Source organism: Bombus affinis, unplaced genomic scaffold, assembly GCF_024516045.1.
Source record: "Bombus affinis isolate iyBomAffi1 unplaced genomic scaffold, iyBomAffi1.2 ctg00000097.1, whole genome shotgun sequence".
NCBI lineage: Eukaryota > Metazoa > Arthropoda > Insecta > Hymenoptera > Apidae > Bombus > Bombus affinis.
This window is the reverse complement of record NW_026108839.1, coordinates 388,451-411,624: the sequence shown is the minus strand read 5'-3', so window position 1 is coordinate 411,624 and position 23,174 is coordinate 388,451.

Here is a 23,174-nt window from a genome sequence, read left to right as displayed (position 1 = left end):
CAGCCCGAGGAGCCGGAAGTCTTTATCGAATTGCCTACTGACAATAGTTTACAGTTTATGAATAGTTTCACATAAATAGTAAAATTTCCACATAGTACAGTGCAACATGAGGTCCGAAATCGCTGACAAAATTAGGTACTAGCACGAAATATATGCAAGGCAATATATGGTATATGTATAGCTTGGAAATTGTGACCCTTGCTCGCTCGCTCCGCTCGCTCGTAAAAATCTAGTCCAACCTCACAACCGATCCGACACGTTCCCAAATTTGAAATATGTCGCCACCATATCGAATAATGAATGGAAGATGGATTGGTTTTAGGTTAGGCTATAGTTTTCGTGCGAGCGCAGCGAGCGAGAGACGCGTAAAGGTGTGTCACAAACCAACGGTTTGGCACATACGGACATTGAAATATTCGCACCAGCCCGAGGAGCCGGAAGTCTTTATCCTATTGCCTTCTGACAAATGTTTACGGTTAACCAATAGTTTCACATAATTAGTACCGTTTCCTCATAGTACAGTGCAATGTGATGTCCGAAATGGCTGTCAAAATTAGGTACTAGCACGAAATATATGCAAGGCAATATATGGTATATGTATAGCTTGGAAATTGTGACCGTTGCTCGCTCGGTCCGCTCGCTCGTAAAAATCTAGTCCAACCTCACAACCGATCGGACACGTTCGCAAATTTGATATATGTCGCCATCATATGAAATACTGAACGCAATATGGGTTGGTTTTAGGTTAGGCTATAGTTTTCGAGCGAGCGCAGCGAGCGAGAGACGCGTAAAGGTGTGTCATAATCCAACGGTTTGGCACATACGGACATTGAAATATTCGCACCAGCCCGATGAGCCGGAAGTCTTTATCCTATTGCTACTGACAAATGTTTACAGTTTACCAATAGTTTCACATAAATAGTACCGTTTCCTCATAGTACAGTGCAATGTGATGTCCGAAATGGCTGACAAAATTAGGTACTAGCACGAAATATATGCAAGGCAATATATGGTATATGTATAGCTTGGAAATTGTGACCGTTGCTCGCTCGCTCCGCTCGCTCGTAAAAATCTAGTCCAACCTCACAACCGATCGGACACGTTCGCAAATTTGAAATATGTCGCCATCATATGAAATACTGAACGCAATATGGGTTGGTTTTAGGTTAGGCTATAGTTTTCGAGCGAGCGCAGCGAGCGAAGGACGCGTAAAGGTGTGTCACAAACCAACGGTTTGGCACATAGGGACATTGAAATATTCGAACCAGCCCGAGGAGCCGGAAGTCTTTATCGAATTGCCTACTGACAAAAGAATACAGTTTATCAATAGCTTCACATAAATAGTACTATTTCCACATAGTAAATTGCAATGTGATGTCAGAAATATCTGACAAAATTAGGTAATAACACGAAATATATGCAAGGCAATATGAGGTATATGAATAGTTTGGAAGTGGTGATCGTTGCTGGCTCGCTCCGCTCGCTCGTAAAAATCTAGTCCAACCTCATAACCGATCCGACACGTTCCCAAATTTGAAATAAGTCGCCGCCATATCGAATAACATACAGAAGAGGGTTGGTTTTAGGTTAGGCTATAGTTTTCGAGCGAGCGCAGTGAGCGAGCGACGCGTAAAGGTGTGTGACAACCGAACGGTTTGGCACATAGGGACATTGAAATATGCGCACCAGCCCGAGGAGCCGGAAGTCTTTATCGAATTGCCTACTGACAAAAGAATACAGTTTATCAATAGCTTCACATAAATAGTACTATTTCCACATAGTAAATTGCAATGTGATGTCAGAAATGTCTGACAAAATTAGGTAATAACACGAAATATATGCAAGGCAATATGAGGTATATGTATAGCTTGGAAATTGTGACCGTTGCTCGCTCGCTCCGCTCGCTCGTAAAAATCTAGTCCACCCTTACAACCTATCCGACACGTTCGCAAATTTGAAATATGTCGCCACCATATCGAATAACGAACGGAAGATGTATGGGTTTTAGGTTAGGCTATAGCTTTCGTGCGCGCGCAGTGAGCGAGCGACGCGTAAAGGTGTGTGACAACCGAACGGTTTGGCACATAGGGACATTGAAATATGCGCACCAGCCCGAGGAGCCGGAAGTCTTTATCGAATTGCCTACTGACAAAAGAATACAGTTTATCAATAGCTTCACATAAATAGTACTATTTCCACATAGTAAATTGCAATGTGATGTCAGAAATATCTGACAAAATTAGGTAATAACACGAAATATATGCAAGGCAATATGAGGTATATGAATAGTTTGGAAGTGGTGATCGTTGCTGGCTCGCTCCGCTCGCTCGTAAAAATCTAGTCCAACCTCATAACCGATCCGACACGTTCCCAAATTTGAAATAAGTCGCCGCCATATCGAATAACATACAGAAGAGGGTTGGTTTTAGGTTAGGCTATAGTTTTCGAGCGAGCGCAGTGAGCGAGCGACGCGTAAAGGTGTGTGACAACCGAACGGTTTGGCACATAGGGACATTGAAATATGCGCACCAGCCCGAGGAGCCGGAAGTCTTTATCGAATTGCCTACTGACAAAAGAATACAGTTTATCAATAGCTTCACATAAATAGTACTATTTCCACATAGTAAATTGCAATGTGATGTCAGAAATGTCTGACAAAATTAGGTAATAACACGAAATATATGCAAGGCAATATGAGGTATATGTATAGCTTGGAAATTGTGACCGTTGCTCGCTCGCTCCGCTCGCTCGTAAAAATCTAGTCCACCCTTACAACCTATCCGACACGTTCGCAAATTTGAAATATGTCGCCACCATATCGAATAATGAACGGAAGATGTATTGGTTTTAGGTTAGGCTATAGCTTTCGTGCGCGCGCAGCGAGCGAGGGACGCGTAAAGGTGTGTCACAAACCAACGGTTTGGCACATACGGACATTGAAATATTCGCACCAGCCCGATGAGCCGGAAGTATTTATCCTATTGCCTACCGACACATGTTTACAGTTTATGAATAGTTTCACATAAATAGTACTATTTCCACATAGTACAGTGCAATGTGATGTCCGAAATGGCTGACAAAGTTAGGTAGTAGCACGAAATATATGCAAGGCAATATATGGTATATGTATAGCTTGGAATTTGTGACTGTTGCTCGCTCGCTCCGCTCGCTCGTAAAAATCTAGTCCACCCTCACAACAGATCCGACACGTTCGCAAATTTGAAATATGTCGCCACCATATCGAATAATGAACGGAAGATGGATTGGTTTTAGGATAGGCTATAGCTTTCGTGCGAGCGCAGCGAGCGAGAGACGCGTAAAGGTGTGTCACAAACCAACGGTTTGGCACATACGGACATTGAAATATTCGCATCAGCCCGAGGAGCCGGAAGTCTTTATCCTGTTGCCTACCGACACATGTTTACAGTTTATGAATAGTTTCACATAAATAGTACTATTTCCACATAGTACAGTGCAATGTGATGTCCGAAATGGATGACAAAATTAGGTACTAGCACGAAATATATGCAAGGCAATATATGGTATATGTATAGCTTGGAAATTGTGACCGTTGCTCGCTCGCTCCGCTCGCTCGTAAAAATCTAGTCCACCCTTACAACCGATCCGACACGTTCGCAAATTTGAAATATGTCGCCACCATATCGAATAATGAACGGAAGATGGATTGGTTATAGGTTAGGCTATAGCTTTCGTGCGAGCGCAGCGAGCGAGAGACGCGTAAAGGTGTGTCACAAACCAACGGTTTGGCACATACGGACATTGAAATATTCGCACCAGCCCGAGGAGCCGGAAGTCTTTATCCTATTGCCTTCTGACAAATGTTTACGGTTAACCAATAGTTTCACATAATTAGTACCGTTTCCTCATAGTACAGTGCAATGTGATGTCCGAAATGGCTGACAAAATTAGGTACTAGCACGAAATATGTGCAAGGCAATATATGGTATATGTATAGCTTGGAAATTGTGACCGCTGCTCGCTCGCTCCGCTCGCTCGTAAAAATCTAGTCCAACCTCACAACCGATCCGACACGTTAGCAAATTTGAAATATGTCGCCATCATATCAAATAATGAACGCAAGATGGATTGGTTTTAGGTTAGGCTATAGTTTTCGAGCGAGCGCAGCGAGCGAGAGACGCGTAAAGGTGTGTCATAAACGAACGGTTTGGCACATACGGACATTGAAATATTCGCACCAGCCCGAGTAGCCGGAAGTATTTATCCTATTGCTTACCGACACATGTTTACAGTTTATGAATAGTTTCACATAAATAGTACTATTTCCACATAGTACAGTGCAATGTGATGTCCGAAATGGCTGACAAAATTAGGTACTAGCACGAAATATATGCAAGGCAATATATGGTATATGTATAGCTTGGAATTTCTGACTGTTGCTCGCTCGCTCCGCTCGCTCGTAAAAATCTCGTCCACCCTCACAACCGATCCGACACGTTCGCAAATTTGAAATATGTCGCCACCATATCGAATAATGAATGGAAGATGGATTGGTTTTAGGTTAGGCTATAGTTTTCGTGCGAGCGCAGCGAGCGAGAGACGCGTAAAGGTGTGTCACAAACCAACGGTTTGGCACATACGGACATTGAAATATTCGCACCAGCCCGAGGAGCCGGAAGTCTTTATCCTATTGCCTTCTGACAAATGTTTACGGTTAACCAATAGTTTCACATAATTAGTACCGTTTCCTCATAGTACAGTGCAATGTGATGTCCGAAATGGCTGTCAAAATTAGGTACTAGCACGAAATATATGCAAGGCAATATATGGTATATGTATAGCTTGGAAATTGTGACCGTTGCTCGCTCGGTCCGCTCGCTCGTAAAAATCTAGTCCAACCTCACAACCGATCGGACACGTTCGCAAATTTGAAATATGTCGCCATCATATGAAATACTGAACGCAATATGGGTTGGTTTTAGGTTAGGCTATAGTTTTCGAGCGAGCGCAGCGAGCGAGAGACGCGTAAAGGTGTGTCATAAACCAACGGTTTGGCACATACGGACATTGAAATATTCGCACCAGCCCGATGAGCCGGAAGTCTTTATCCTATTGCTACTGACAAATGTTTACAGTTTACCAATAGTTTCACATAAATAGTACCGTTTCCTCATAGTACAGTGCAATGTGATGTCCGAAATGGCTGACAAAATTAGGTACTAGCACGAAATATATGCAAGGCAATATATGGTATATGTATAGCTTGGAAATTGTGACCGTTGCTCGCTCGCTCCGCTCGCTCGTAAAAATCTAGTCCACCCTCACAACAGATCCGAACGTTCGCAAATTTGAAATATGTCGCCATCATATCAAATAATGAACGCAAGATGGATTGGTTGTAGGTTAGGCTATAGTTTTCGAGCGAGCGCAGCGAGCGAGAGACGCGTAAAGGTGTGTCATAAACGAACGGTTTGGCACATACGGACATTGAAATATTCGCACCAGCCCGAGTAGCCGGAAGTATTTATCCTATTGCTTACCGACACATGTTTACAGTTTATGAATAGTTTCACATAAATAGTACCATTTCCACATAGTACAGTGCAATGTGATGTCCGAAATGGCTGACAAAATTAGGTACAAGCACGAAATATATGGAAGGCAATATAAGGTATATGTATCGCTTGGAAATTGTGACCGTTGCTCGCTCGCTCCGCTCGCTCGTAAAAATCTAGTCCAACCTCACAACCGATCCCACACGTTCGCAAATTTGAAATATGTCGCCACCATATCGAATAATGAACGGAAGATGGATTGGTTTTAGGTTAGGCTATAGCTTTCGTGCGAGCGCAGCGTACGAGAGACGCGTAAAGGTGTGTCACAAACCAACGGTTTGGCACATACGGACATTGAAATATTCGCACCAGCCCGAGGAGCCGGAAGTCTTTATCCTATTGCCTTCTGACAAATGTTTACGGTTTACCAATAGTTTCACATAATTAGTACCGTTTCCTCATAGTACAGTGCAACGTGATGTCCGAAATGGCTGACAAAATTAGGTACAAGCACGAAGTATATGCAAGACAATATATGGTATATGTATAGCTTGGAAATTTTGACCGTTGCTCGCTCGCTCCGCTCGCTCGTAAAAATCTAGTCCAACCTCACAACCGATCCCACACGTTCGCAAATTTGAAATATGTCGCCACCATATCGAATAATGAACGGAAGATGGATTGGTTTTAGGTTAGGCTATAGCTTTCGTGCGAGCACAGCGAACGAGAGACGCGTAAAGGTGTGTCACAAACCATCGGTTTGGCACATACGGACATTGATATATTCGCACCAGCCCGAGGAGCCGGAAGTCTTTATCCTATAGCCTTCTGACAAATGTTTACGGTTTACCAATAGTTTCACATAATTAGTACCGTTTCCTCATAGTACAGTGCAACGTGATGTCCGCAATGGCTGACAAAATTAGGTACAAGCACGAAATATATGCAAGACAATATATGGTATATGTATAGCTTGGAAATTGTGACCGTTGCTCGCTCGCTCCGCTCGCTCGTAAAAATCTAGCCCAACCTCACAACCGATCCTACACATTCGCAAATTTGAAATATGTCGCCACCATATCGAATAATGAACGGAAGATGGATTGGTTTTAGGTTAGGCTATAGCTTTCGTGCGAGCGCAGCGAACGAGAGACGCGTATAGGTGTGTCACAAACCATCGGTTTGGCACATACGGACATTGATATATTCGCACCAGCCCGAGGAGCCGGAAGTATTTATCCTATTGCCTACCGACACATGTTTACAGTTTATGAATGGTTTCACATAAATAGTACTATTTCTTCATAGTACAGTGCAATGTGATGTCCGAAATGGCTGACAAAATTAGGTGAGAACACGAAATATATGGAAGGCAATATAAGGTATATGTATAGCTTGGAAATTGTGACCGTTGCTCGCTCGCTCCGCTCGCTCGAAAAAATCTAGTCCAACCTCACAACCGATCCCACACGTTCGCAAATTTGAAATATGTCGCCACAATATCGAATAATGAACGGAAGATGGATTGGTTTTAGGTTAGGCTATTGCTTTCGTGCGAGCGCAGCGAACGAGAGACGCGTAAAGGTGTGTCACAAACCATCGGTTTGGCACATACGGACATTGAAATATTCGCACCAGCCCGAGGAGCCGGAAGTCTTTATCCTATTGCCTTCTGACAAATGTTTACAGTTTACCAATAGTTTCACATAAATAGTACCGTTTCCTCATAGTACAGTGCAATGTGATGTCCGAAATGGCTGACAAAATTAGGTACTAGCACGAAATATATGCAAGGCAATATATGGTATATGTATAGCTTGGAAATTGTGACCGTTGCTCGCTCGCTCCGCTCGCTCGTAAAAATCTAGTCCACCCTCACAACAGATCCGAACGTTCGCAAATTTGAAATATGTCGCCATCATATCAAATAATGAACGCAAGATGGATTGGTTGTAGGTTAGGCTATAGTTTTCGAGCGAGCGCAGCGAGCGAGAGACGCGTAAAGGTGTGTCATAAACGAACGGTTTGGCACATACGGACATTGAAATATTCGCACCAGCCCGTGTAGCCGGAAGTATTTATCCTATTGCTTACCGACACATGTTTACAGTTTATGAATAGTTTCACATAAATAGTACTATTTCCACATAGTACAGTGCAATGTGATGTCCGAAATGGATGACAAAATTAGGTACTAGCACGAAATATATGCAAGGCAATATATGGTATATGTATAGCTTGGAAATTGTGACCGTTGTTCGCTCGCTCCGCTCGCTCGTAAAAATCTAGTCCAACCTCACAACCGATCCGACACGTTCCCAAATTTGAAATATGTCGCCACCATATCGAATAATGAATGGAAGATGGATTGGTTTTAGGTTAGGCTATAGTTTTCGTGCGAGCGCAGCGAGCGAGAGACGCGTAAAGGTGTGTCACAAACCATCGGTTTGGCACATACGGACATTGATATATTCGCACCAGCCCGAGGAGCCGGAAGTCTTTATCCTATTGCCTTCTGACAAATGTTTACGGTTTACCAATAGTTTCACATAATTAGTACCGTTTCCTCATAGTACAGTGCAACGTGATGTCCGAAATGGCTGACAAAATTAGGTACAAGCACGAAATATATGGAAGGCAATATAAGGTATATGTATAGCTTGGAAATTGTGACCGTTGCTCGCTCGCTCCGCTCGCTCGTAAAAATCTAGTCCAACCTCACAACCGATCCCACACGTTCGCAAATTTGAAATATGTCGCCACCATATCGAATAATGAACGGAAGATGGATTGGTTTTAGGTTAGGCTATAGCTTTCGTGCGAGCGCAGCGAACGAGAGACGCGTAAAGGTGTGTCACAAACCAACGGTTTGGCACATACGGACATTGAAATATTCGCACCAGCCCGAGGAGCCGGAAGTCTTTATCCTATTGCCTTCTGACAAATGTTTACGGTTTACCAATAGTTTCACATAATTAGTACCGTTTCCTCATAGTACAGTGCAACGTGATGTCCGAAATGGCTGACAAAATTAGGTACAAGCACGAAGTATATGCAAGACAATATATGGTATATGTATAGCTTGGAAATTTTGACCGTTGCTCGCTCGCTCCGCTCGCTCGTAAAAATCTAGTCCAACCTCACAACCGATCCCACACGTTCGCAAATTTGAAATATGTCGCCACCATATCGAATAATGAACGGAAGATGGATTGGTTTTAGGTTAGGCTATAGCTTTCGTGCGAGCACAGCGAACGAGAGACGCGTAAAGGTGTGTCACAAACCATCGGTTTGGCACATACGGACATTGATATATTCGCACCAGCCCGAGGAGCCGGAAGTCTTTATCCTATTGCCTTCTGACAAATGTTTACGGTTTACCAATAGTTTCACATAATTAGTACCGTTTCCTCATAGTACAGTGCAACGTGATGTCCGCAATGGCTGACAAAATTAGGTACAAGCACGAAATATATGCAAGACAATATATGGTATATGTATAGCTTGGAAATTGTGACCGTTGCTCGCTCGCTCCGCTCGCTCGTAAAAATCTAGCCCAACCTCACAACCGATCCTACATATTCGCAAATTTGAAATATGTCGCCACCATATCGAATAATGAACGGAAGATGGATTGGTTTTAGGTTAGGCTATAGCTTTCGTGCGAGCGCAGCGAACGAGAGACGCGTATAGGTGTGTCACAAACCATCGGTTTGGCACATACGGACATTGATATATTCGCACCAGCCCGAGGAGCCGGAAGTATTTATCCTATTGCCTACCGACACATGTTTACAGTTTATGAATAGTTTCACATAAATAGTACTATTTCTTCATAGTACAGTGCAATGTGATGTCCGAAATGGCTGACAAAATTAGGTGAGAACACGAAATATATGGAAGGCAATATAAGGTATATGTATAGCTTGGAAATTGTGACCGTTGCTCGCTCGCTCCGCTCGCTCGAAAAAATCTAGTCCAACCTCACAACCGATCCGACACGTTCGCAAATTTGAAATATGTCGCCATCATATCGAATAATGAACGCAAGATGGATTGGTTTTAGGTTAGGCTATAGTTTTCGAGCGAGCGCCGCGAGCGAGAGACGCGTAAAGGTGTGCCATAAACCAACGGTTTGGCACATACGGACATTGGAATATTCGCACCAGCCCTAGGAGCCGGAAGTCTTTATCCTATTGCCTTCTGACAAATGTTTACGGTTTACCAATAGTTTCACATAATTAGTACCGTTTCCTCATAGTACAGTGCAACGTGATGTCCGAAATGGCTGACAAAATTAGGTACAAGCACGAAATATATGCAAGACAATATATGGTATATGTATAGCTTGGAAATTGTGACCGTTGCTCGCTCGCTCCGCTCGCTCGAAAAAATCTAGTCCAACCTCACAACCGATCCGACACGTTCGCAAATTTGAAATATGTCGCCATCATATCGAATAATGAACGCAAGATGGACTGGTTTTAGGTTAGGCTATAGCTTTCGTGCGAGCGCAGCGAACGAGAGACGCGTAAAGGTGTGTCACAAACCATCGGTTTGGCACATACGGACATTGATATATTCGCACCAGCCCTAGGAGCCGGAAGTCTTTATCCTATTGCCTTCTGACAAATGTTTACGGTTTACCAATAGTTTCACATAATTAGTACCGTTTCCTCATAGTACAGTGCAACGTGATGTCCGGAACGGCTGACAAAATTAGGTACAAGCACGAAATATATGCAAGACAATATATGGTATATGTATAGCTTGGAAAATGTGACCGTTGCTCGCTCGCTCCGCTCGCTCGAAAAAATCTAGTCCAACCTCACAACCGATCCGACACGTTCGCAAATTTGAAATATGTCGCCATCATATCGAATAATGAACGCAAGATGGATTGGTTTTAGGTTAGGCTATAGTTTTCGAGCGAGCGCCGCGAGCGAGAGACGCGTAAAGGTGTGCCATAAACCAACGGTTTGGCACATACGGACATTGGAATATTCGCACCAGCCCGAGGAGCCGGAAGTATTTATCCTATTGCCTACTGACACATGTTTACAGTTTATGAATAGTTTCACATAAATAGTACTACTTCCTCATAGTACAGTGCAATGTGATGTCCGAAATGGCTGACAAAATTAGGTAATAACACGAAATATATGGAAGGCAATATAAGGTATATGTATAGCTTGGAAATTGTGACCGATGCACGCTCGCTCCGCTCGCTCGTAAAAATCTAGTCCAACCTCACAACCGATCCGACACGTTCGCAAATTTGAAATATGTCGCCACCATATCGAATAATGAACGGAAGATGGATTGGTTTTAGGTTAGGCTATAGCTTTCGTGCGAGCGCAGCGAACGAGAGACGAGTAAAGGTGTGTCACAAACCATCGGTTTGGCACATACGGACATTGATATATTCGCACCAGCCCTAGGAGACGGAAGTCTTTATCCTATTGCCTTCTGACAAATGTTTACGGTTTACCAATAGTTTCACATAATTAGTACCGTTTCCTCATAGTACAGTGCAACGTGATGTCCGGAACGGCTGACAAAATTAGGTACAAGCACGAAATATATGCAAGACAATATATGGTATATGTATAGCTTGGAAAATGTGACCGTTGCTCGCTCGCTCCGCTCGCTCGTAAAAATCTAGTCCAACCCCACAACCGATCCGACACGTTCGCAAATTTGAAATATGTCGCCATCATATCGAATAATGAACGCAAGATGGTTTTAGGTTAGGCTATAGTTTTCGAGCGAGCGCAGCGAACGAGAGACGCGAAAAGGTGTGTCACAAACCATCGGTTTGGCACATACGGACATTGATATATTCGCTCCAGGCCGAGGAGCCGGAAGTCTTTATCCTATTGCCTTGTGACAAATGTTTACGGTTTACCAATAGTTTCACATAATTAGTACCGTTTCCTCATAGTACAGTGCAACGTGATGTCCGAAATGGCTGACAAAATTAGGTACAAGCACGAAATATATGCAAGACAATATATGGTATATGTATAGCTTGGAAATTGTGACCGTTGCTCGCTCGCTCCGCTCGCTCGTAAAAATCTAGTCCAACCTCACTACCGATCCGAAAGTTCGCAAATTTAAAATATGTCGCCACCATATCGAATAATGAATGGAAGATGGATTGGTTTTAGGTTAGGCTATAGTTTTCGTGCGAGCGCAGCGAGCGAGAGACGCGTAAAGGTGTGTCACAAACCAACGGTTTGGCACATACGGACATTGAAATATTCGCACCAGCCCGAGGAGCCGGAAGTCTTTATCCTGTTGCCTACCGACACATGTTTACAGTTTATGAATAGTTTCACATAAATAGTACTATTTCCACATAGTACAGTGCAATGTGATGTCCGAAATGGATGACAAAATTAGGTACTAGCACGAAATATATGCAAGGCAATATATGGTATATGTATAGCTTGGAAATTGTGACCGTTGCTCGCTCGCTCCGCTCGCTCGTAAAAATCTAGTCCACCCTTACAACCGATCCGACACGTTCGCAAATTTGAAATATGTCGCCACCATATCGAATAATGAACGGAAGATGGATTGGTTTTAGGTTAGGCTATAGCTTTCGTGCGAGCGCAGCGAGCGAGAGACGCGTAAAGGTGTGTCACAAACCAACGGTTTGGCACATACGGACATTGAAATATTCGCACCAGCCCGAGGAGCCGGAAGTCTTTATCCTATTACTTACCGACACATGTTTACAGTTTATGAATAGTTTCACATAAATAGTACTATTTCCACATAGTACAGTGCAATGTGATGTCCGAAATGGATGACAAAATTAGGTAATAACACGAAATATATGGAAGGCAATATAAGGTATATGTATAGCTTGGAAATTGTGACCGTTGCACGCTCGCTCCGCTCGCTCGTAAAAATCTAGTCCAACCTCACAACCGATCCGACACGTTCGCAAATTTGAAATATGTCGCCACCATATCGAATAATGAACGGAAGATGGACTGGTTTTAGGTTAGGCTATAGCTTTCGTGCGAGCGCAGCGAACGAGAGACGCGTAAAGGTGTGTCACAAACCATCGGTTTGGCACATACGGACATTGATATATTCGCACCAGCCCTAGGAGCCGGAAGTCTTTATCCTATTGCCTTCTGACAAATGTTTACGGTTTACCAATAGTTTCACATAATTAGTACCGTTTCCTCATAGTACAGTGCAACGTGATGTCCGAAATGGCTGACAAAATTAGGTACAAGCACGAAATATATGCAAGACAATATATGGTATATGTATAGCTTGGAAATTGTGACCGTTGCTCGCTCGCTCCGCTCGCTCGAAAAAATCTAGTCCAACCTCACAACCGATCCGACACGTTCGCAAATTTGAAATATGTCGCCATCATATCGAATAATGAACGCAAGATGGATTGGTTTTAGGTTAGGCTATAGTTTTCGAGCGAGCGCCGCGAGCGAGAGACGCGTAAAGGTGTGCCATAAACCAACGGTTTGGCACATACGGACATTGGAATATTCGCACCAGCCCGAGGAGCCGGAAGTATTTATCCTATTGCCTACTGACACATGTTTACAGTTTATGAATAGTTTCACATAAATAGTACTACTTCCTCATAGTACAGTGCAATGTGATGTCCGAAATGGCTGACAAAATTAGGTACAAGCACGAAATATATGCAAGACAATATATGGTATATGTATAGCTTGGAAATTGTGACCGTTGCTCGCTCGCTCCGCTCGCTCGAAAAAATCTAGTCCAACCTCACAACCGATCCGACACGTTCGCAAATTTGAAATATGTCGCCATCATATCGAATAATGAACGCAAGATGGATTGGTTTTAGGTTAGGCTATAGTTTTCGAGCGAGCGCCGCGAGCGAGAGACGCGTAAAGGTGTGCCATAAACCAACGGTTTGGCACATACGGACATTGGAATATTCGCACCAGCCCGAGGAGCCGGAAGTATTTATCCTATTGCCTACTGACACATGTTTACAGTTTATGAATAGTTTCACATAAATAGTACTACTTCCTCATAGTACAGTGCAATGTGATGTCCGAAATGGCTGACAAAATTAGGTAATAACACGAAATATATGGAAGGCAATATAAGGTATATGTATAGCTTGGAAATTGTGACCGTTGCACGCTCGCTCCGCTCGCTCGTAAAAATCTAGTCCAACCTCACAACCGATCCGACACGTTCGCAAATTTGAAATATGTCGCCACCATATCGAATAATGAACGGAAGATGGATTGGTTTTAGGTTAGGCTATAGCTTTCGTGCGAGCGCAGCGAACGAGAGACGCGTAAAGGGGTGTCACAAACCATCGGTTTGGCACATACGGACATTGATATATTCGCACCAGCCCTAGGAGCCGGAAGTCTTTATCCTATTGCCTTCTGACAAATGTTTACGGTTTACCAATAGTTTCACATAATTAGTACCGTTTCCTCATAGTACAGTGCAACGTGATGTCCGAAACGGCTGACAAAATTAGGTACAAGCACGAAATATATGCAAGACAATATATGGTATATGTATAGCTTGGAAAATGTGACCGTTGCTCGCTCGCTCCGCTCGCTCGTAAAAATCTAGTCCAACCCCACAACCGATCCGACACGTTCGCAAATTTGAAATATGTCGCCATCATATCGAATAATGAACGCAAGATGGATTGGTTTTAGGTTAGGCTATAGTTTTCGAGCGAGCGCAGCGAACGAGAGACGCGAAAAGGTGTGTCACAAATCATCGGTTTGGCACATACGGACATTGATATATTCGCACCAGGCCGAGGAGCCGAAAGTCTTTATCCTATTGCCTTGTGACAAATGTTTACGGTTTACCAATAGTTTCACATAATTAGTACCGTTTCCTCATAGTACAGTGCAACGTGATGTCCGAAATGGCTGACAAAATTAGGTACAAGCTCGAAATATATGCAAGACAATATATGGTATATGTATAGCTTGGAAATTGTGACCGTTGCTCGCTCGCTCCGCTCGCTCGTAAAAATCTAGTCCAACCTCACTACCGATCCGAAAGTTCGCAAATTTGAAATATGTCGCCACCATATCGAATAATGAATGGAAGATGGATTGGTTTTAGGTTAGGCTATAGTTTTCGTGCGAGCGCAGCGAGCGAGAGACGCGTAAAGGTGTGTCACAAACCAACGGTTTGGCACATACGGACATTGAAATATTCGCACCAGCCCGAGGAGCCGGAAGTCTTTATCCTGTTGCCTACCGACACATGTTTACAGTTTATGAATAGTTTCACATAAATAGTACTATTTCCACATAGTACAGTGCAATGTGATGTCCGAAATGGATGACAAAATTAGGTACTAGCACGAAATATATGCAAGGCAATATATGGTATATGTATAGCTTGGAAATTGTGACCGCTGCTCGCTCGCTCCGCTCGCTCGTAAAAATCTAGTCCAACCTCACAACCGATCCGACACGTTAGCAAATTTGAAATATGTCGCCATCATATCAAATAATGAACGCAAGATGGATTGGTTTTAGGTTAGGCTATAGTTTTCGAGCGAGCGCAGCGAGCGAGAGACACGTAAAGGTGTGTCATAAACGAACGGTTTGGCACATACGGACATTGAAATGTTCGCACCAGCCCGAGTAGCCGGAAGTATTTATCCAATTACTTACCGACACATGTTTACAGTTTATGAAGAGTTTCACATAAATAGTGCTATTTCCACATAGTACAGTGCAATGTGATGTCCGAAATGGATGACAAAATTAGGTACTAGCACGAAATATATGCAAGGCAATATATGGTATATGTATAGCTTGGAAATTGTGACCGTTGCTCGCTCGCTCCGCTCGCTCGTAAAAATCTAGTCCACCCTTACAACCGATCCGACACGTTCGCAAATTTGAAATATGTTGCCACCATATCGAATAATGAACGGAAGATGGATTGGTTTTAGGTTAGGCTATAGCTTTCGTGCGAGCGCAGCGAGCGAGAGACGCGTAAAGGTGTGTCACAAACCAACGGTTTGGCACATACGGACATTGAAATATTCGCACCAGCCCGAGGAGCCGGAAGTCTTTATCCTATTGCCTTCTGACAAATGTTTACGGTTAACCAATAGCTTCACATAATTAGTACCGTTTCCTCATAGTACAGTGCAATGTGATGTCCGAAATGGCTGACAAAATTAGGTACTAGCACGAAATATATGCAAGGCAATATATGGTATATGTATAGCTTGGAAATTGTGACCGTTGCTCGCTCGGTCCGCTCGCTCGTAAAAATCTAGTCCAACCTCACAACCGATCGGACACGTTCGCAAATTTGAAATATGTCGCCATCATATGAAATACTGAACGCAATATGGGTTGGTTTTAGGTTAGGCTATAGTTTTCGAGCGAGCGCAGCGAGCGAGAGACGCGTAATGGTGTGTCATAAACCAACGGTTTGGCACATACGGACATTGAAATATTCGCACCAGCCCGATGAGCCGGAAGTCTTTATCCTATTGCTACTGACAAATGTTTACAGTTTACCAATAGTTTCACATAAATAGTACCGTTTCCTCATAGTACAGTGCAATGTGATGTCCGAAATGGCTGACAAAATTAGGTACTAGCACGAAATATATGCAAGGCAATATATGGTATATGTATAGCTTGGAAATTGTGACCGTTGCTCGCTCGCTCCGCTCGCTCGTAAAAATCTAGTCCAACCTCACAACCGATCCGACACGTTAGCAAATTTGAAATATGTCGCCACCATATCGAATAATGAATGGAATATGGATTGGTTTTAGGTTAGGCTATAGCTTTCGAGCGAGCGCCGCGAGCGAGAGACGCGTATAGGTGTGTCATAAACCAACGGTTTTGCACATACGGACATTGAAATATTCGCTCCAGCCCGAGGAGCCGGAAGTATTTATCCTATTGCCTACCGACACATGTTTACAGTTTATGAATAGTTTCACATAAATAGTACTATTTCTTCATAGTACAGTGCAATGTGATGTCCGAAATGGCTGACAAAATTAGGTAAGAACACGAAATATATGGAAGGCAATATAAGGTATATGTATAGCTTGGAAATTGTGACCGTTGCTCGCTCGCTCCGCTCGCTCGTAAAAATCTAGCCCAACCTCACAACCGATCCTACACATTCGCAAATTTGAAATATGTCGCCACCATATCGAATAATGAACGGAAGATGGATTGGTTTTAGGTTAGGCTATAGCTTTCGTGCGAGCGCAGCGAACGAGAGACGCGTATAGGTGTGTCACAAACCATCGGTTTGGCACAAACGGACATTGATATATTCGCACCAGCCCGAGGAGCCGGAAGTATTTATCCTATTGCCTACTGACACATGTTTACAGTTTATGAATAGTTTCACATAAATAGTACTACTTCCTCATAGTACAGTGCAATGTGATGTCCGAAATGGCTGACAAAATTAGGTAATAACACGAAATATATGGAAGGCAATATAAGGTATATGTATAGCTTGGAAATTGTGACCGTTGCACGCTCGCTCCGCTCGCTCGTAAAAATCTAGTCCAACCTCACAACCGATCCGACACGTTCGCAAATTTGAAATATGTCGCCACCATATCGAATAATGAACGGAAGATGGATTGGATTTAGGTTAGGCTATAGCTTTCGTGCGAGCGCTGCGAACGAGAGACGCGTAAAGGTGTGTCACAAACCATCGGTTTGGCACATACGGACATTGATATATTCGCACCAGCCCTAGGAGCCGGAAGTCTTTATCCTATTGCCTTCTGACAAATGTTTACGGTTTACCAATAGTTTCACATAATTAGTACCGTTTCCTCATAGTACAGTGCAACGTGATGTCCGAAATGGCTGACAAAATTAGGTACAAGCACGAAATATATGCAAGACAATATATGGTATATGTATAGCTTGGAAATTGTGACCGTTGCTCGCTCGCTCCGCTCGCTCGAAAAAATCTAGTCCAACCTCACAACCGATCCGACACGTTCGCAAATTTGAAATATGTCGCCATCATATCGAATAATGAACGCAAGATGGATTGGTTTTAGGTTAGGCTATAGTTTTCGAGCGAGCGCCGCGAGCGAGAGACGCGTAAAGGTGTGCCATAAACCAACGGTTTGGCACATACGGACATTGGAATATTCGCACCAGCCCGAGGAGCCGGAAGTATTTATCCTATTGCCTACTGACACATGTTTACAGTTTATGAATAGTTTCACATAAATAGTACTACTTCCTCATAGTACAGTGCAATGTGATGTCCGAAATGGCTGACAAAATTAGGTACAAGCACGAAATATATGCAAGACAATACATGGTATATGTATAGCTTGGAAATTGTGACCGTTGCTCGCTCGCTCCGCTCGCTCGTAAAAATCTAGTCCAACCCCGCAACCGATCCGTTACGTTCGCAAATTTGAAATATGTCGCCATCATATCGAATAATGATCGCAAGATGGATTGGTTTTAGGTTAGGCTATAGTTTTCGAGCGAGCGCAGCGAGCGAGAGACGCGTAAAGGTGTGTCATAAACCAACGGTTTGGCACATACGGACATTGAAATATTCGCACCAGCCCGAGGAGCCGGAAGTATTTATCCTATTGCCTACCGACACATGTTTACAGTTTATGAATAGTTTCACATAAATAGTACTATTTCCTCATAGTACAGTGCAACGTGATGCCCGAAATGGCTGACAAAATTAGGTAATAACACGAAATATATGGAAGGCAATATAAGGTATATGTATAGCTTGGAAATTGTGACCGTTGCTCGCTCGCTCCGCTCGCTCGTAAAAATCTAGTCCAACCTCACAACCGATCCCACACGTTCGCAAATTTGAAATATGTCGCCACCATATCGAATCATGAACGGAAGATGGATTGGTTTTAGGTTAGGCTATAGCTTTCGTGCGAGCGCAGCGAACGAGAGACGCGTAAAGGTGTGTCACAAACCATCGGTTTGGCACATACGGACATTGATATATTCGCACCAGCCCGAGGAGCCGGAAGTATTTATCCTATTGCCTACTGACACATGTTTACAGTTTATGAATAGTTTCACATAAATAGTACTACTTCCTCATAGTACAGTGCAATGTGATGTCCGAAATGGCTGACAAAATTAGGTAATAACACGAAATATATGGAAGGCAATATAAGGTATATGTATAGCTTGGAAATTGTGACCGTTGCACGCTCGCTCCGCTCGCTCGTAAAAATCTAGTCCAACCTCACAACCGATCCGACACGTTCGCAAATTTGAAATATGTCGCCACCATATCGAATAATGAACGGAAGATGGATTGGTTTTAGGTTAGGCTATAGCTTTCGTGCGAGCGCAGCGAACGAGTGACGCGTAAAGGTGTGTCACAAACCATCGGTTTGGCACATACGGACATTGATATATTCGCACCAGCCCTAGGAGCCGGAAGTCTTTATCCTATTGCCTTCTGACAAATGTTTACTGTTTACCAATAGTTTCACATAATTAGTACCGTTTCCTCATAGTACAGTGCAACGTGATGTCCGAAATGGCTGACAAAATTAGGTACAAGCACGAAATATATGCAAGACAATATATGGTATATGTATAGCTTGGAAAATGTGACCGTTGCTCGCTCGCTCCGCTCGCTCGTAAAAATCTAGTCCAACCCCACAACCGATCCGACACGTTCGCAAATTTGAAATATGTCGCCATCATATCGAATAATGAACGCAAGATGGATTGGTTTTAGGTTTGGCTATAGTTTTCGAGCGAGCGCAGCGAGCGAGAGACGCGTATAGGTGTGTCATAAACCAACGGTTTGGCACATACGGACATTGAAATATTCGCACCAGCCCGAGGAGCCGGAAGTATTTATCCTATTGCCTACCGACACATGTTTACAGTTTATGAATAGTTACACATAAATAGTACTATTTCCTCATAGTACAGTGCAATGTGATGTCCGAAATGGCTGACAAAATTAGGTAATAACACGAAATATATGGAAGGCAATATAAGGTGTATGTATAGCTTGGAAATTGTGACCGTTGCACGCTCGCTCCGCTCGCTCGTAAAAATCTAGTCCAACCTCACAACCGATCCGACACGTTCGCATATTTGAAATATGTCGCCACCATATCGAATAATGAACGGAAGATGGATTGGTTTTAGGTTAGGCTATAGCTTTCGTGCGAGCGCAGCGAAGGAGAGACGCGTAAAGGTGTGTCACAAACCATCGGTTTGGCACATACGGACATTGATATATTCGCACCAGCACTAGGAGCCGGAAGTCTTTATCCTATTGCCTTCTGACAAATGTTTACGGTTTACCAATAGTTTCACATAATTAGTACCGTTTCCTCATAGTACAGTGCAACGTGATGTCCGAAATGGCTGACAAAATTTGGTACAAGCACGAAATATATGCAAGACAATATATGGTATATGTATAGCTTGGAAAATGTGACCGTTGATCGCTCGCTCCGCTCGCTCGTAAAAATCTAGTCCATCCCCACAACCGATCCGACACGTTCGCAAATTTGAAATATGTCGCCATCATATCGAATAATGAACGCAAGATGGATTGGTTTTAGGTTAGGCTATAGTTTTCGAGCGAGCGCAGCGAGCGAGAGACGCGTATAGGTGTATCATAAACCAACGGTTTGGCACATACGGACATTGAAATATTCGCACCAGCCCGAGGAGCCGGAAGTATTTATCCTATTGCCTACCGACACATGTTTACAGTTTATGAATAGTTTCACATAAATAGTACTATTTCCTCATAGTACAGTGCAACGCGATGTCCGAAATGGCTGACAAAATTAGGTACAAGCACGAAACATATGCAAGACAATATATGGTATATGTATAGCCTGGAAATTGTGACCGTTGCTCGCTCGCTCCGCTCGCTCGAAAAAATCTAGTCCAACCTCACAACCGATCCGACACGTTCGCAAATTTGAAATATGTCTCCATCATATCGAATAATGAACGCAAGATGGATTGGTTTTAGGTTAGGCTATAGTTTTCGAGCGAGCGCAGCGAGCGAGAGACGCGTAATGGTGTGTCATAAACCAACGGTTTGGCACATATGGACATTGAAATATTCGCACCAGCCCGAGGAGCCGGAAGTATTTATCCTATTGCCTACCGACACATGTTTAGAGTTTATGAATAGTTTCACATAAATAGTACTATTTCCTCATAGTACAGTGCAATGTGATGTCCGAAATGGCTGACAAAATTAGGTGAGAACACGAAATATATGGAAGGCAATATATGGTATATGTATAGCTTGGAAATTGTGACCGTTGCTCGCTCGCTCCGCTCGCTCGAAAAAATCTAGTCCAACCTCACAACCGGTCCCACACGTTCGCAAATTTGAAATATGTCGCCACCATATCGAATAATGAACGGAAGATGGATTGGTTTTAGGTTAGGCTATTGCTTTCGTGCGAGCGCAGCGAACGAGAGACGCGTAAAGGTGTGTCACAAACCATCGGTTTGGCACATACGGACATTGATATATTCGCACCAGCCCGAGGAGCCGGAAGTCTTTATCCTATTGCCTTCTGACAAATGTTTACGGTTTACCAATAGTTTCACATAATTAGTACCGTTTCCTCATAGTACAGTGCAACGTGATGTCCGAAATGGCTGACAAAATTAGGTACAAGCACGAAATATATGCAAGACAATATATGGTATATGTATAGCTTGGAAATTGTGACCGTTGCTCGCTCGCTCCGCTCGCTCGAAAAAATCTAGTCCTACCTCACAACCGATCCGACACGTTCGCAAATTTGAAATATGTCGCCATCATATCGAATAATGAACGCAAGATGGATTGGTTTTAGGTTAGGCTATAGTTTTCGAGCGAGGGCCGCGAGCGAGAGACGCGTAAAGGTGTGCCATAAACCAACGGTTTGGCACATACGGACATTGGAATATTCGCACCAGCCCGAGGAGCCGGAAGTATTTATCCTATTGCCTACTGACACATGTTTACAGTTTATGAATAGTTTCACATAAATAGTACTACTTCCTCATAGTACAGTGCAATGTGATGTCCGAAATGGCTGACAAAATTAGGTAATAACACGAAATATATGGAAGGCAATATAAGGTATATGTATAGCTTGGAAATTGTGACCGTTGCTCGCTCGCTCCGCTCGCTCGAAAAAATCTAGTCCAACCTCACAACCGATCCGACACGTTCGCAAATTTGAAATATGTCGCCATCATATCGAATAATGAACGCAAGATGGATTGGTTTTAGGTTAGGCTATAGTTTTCGAGCGAGCGCCGCGAGCGAGAGACGCGTAAAGGTGTGCCATAAACCAACGGTTTGGCACATACGGACATTGGAATATTCGCACCAGCCCGAGGAGCCGGAAGTATTTATCCTATTGCCTACTGACACATGTTTACAGTTTATGAATAGTTTCACATAAATAGTACTACTTCCTCATAGTACAGTGCAATGTGATGTCCGAAATGGCTGACAAAATTAGGTACAAGCACGAAATATATGCAAGACAATACATGGTATATGTATAGCTTGGAAATTGTGACCGTTGCTCGCTCGCTCCGCTCGCTCGTAAAAATCTAGTCCAACCCCGCAACCGATCCGTTACGTTCGCAAATTTGAAATATGTCGCCATCATATCGAATAATGATCGCAAGATGGATTGGTTTTAGGTTAGGCTATAGTTTTCGAGCGAGCGCAGCGAGCGAGAGACGCGTAAAGGTGTGTCATAAACCAACGGTTTGGCACATACGGACATTGAAATATTCGCACCAGCCCGAGGAGCCGGAAGTATTTATCCTATTGCCTACCGACACATGTTTACAGTTTATGAATAGTTTCACATAAATAGTACTATTTCCTCATAGTACAGTGCAACGTGATGCCCGAAATGGCTGACAAAATTAGGTAATAACACGAAATATATGGAAGGCAATATAAGGTATATGTATAGCTTGGAAATTGTGACCGTTGCTCGCTCGCTCCGCTCGCTCGTAAAAATCTAGTCCAACCTCACAACCGATCCCACACGTTCGCAAATTTGAAATATGTCGCCACCATATCGAATCATGAACGGAAGATGGATTGGTTTTAGGTTAGGCTATAGCTTTCGTGCGAGCGCAGCGAACGAGAGACGCGTAAAGGTGTGTCACAAACCATCGGTTTGGCACATACGGACATTGATATATTCGCACCAGCCCGAGGAGCCGGAAGTATTTATCCTATTGCCTACTGACACATGTTTACAGTTTATGAATAGTTTCACATAAATAGTACTACTTCCTCATAGTACAGTGCAATGTGATGTCCGAAATGGCTGACAAAATTAGGTAATAACACGAAATATATGGAAGGCAATATAAGGTATATGTATAGCTTGGAAATTGTGACCGTTGCACGCTCGCTCCGCTCGCTCGTAAAAATCTAGTCCAACCTCACAACCGATCCGACACGTTCGCAAATTTGAAATATGTCGCCACCATATCGAATAATGAACGGAAGATGGATTGGTTTTAGGTTAGGCTATAGCTTTCGTGCGAGCGCAGCGAACGAGTGACGCGTAAAGGTGTGTCACAAACCATCGGTTTGGCACAT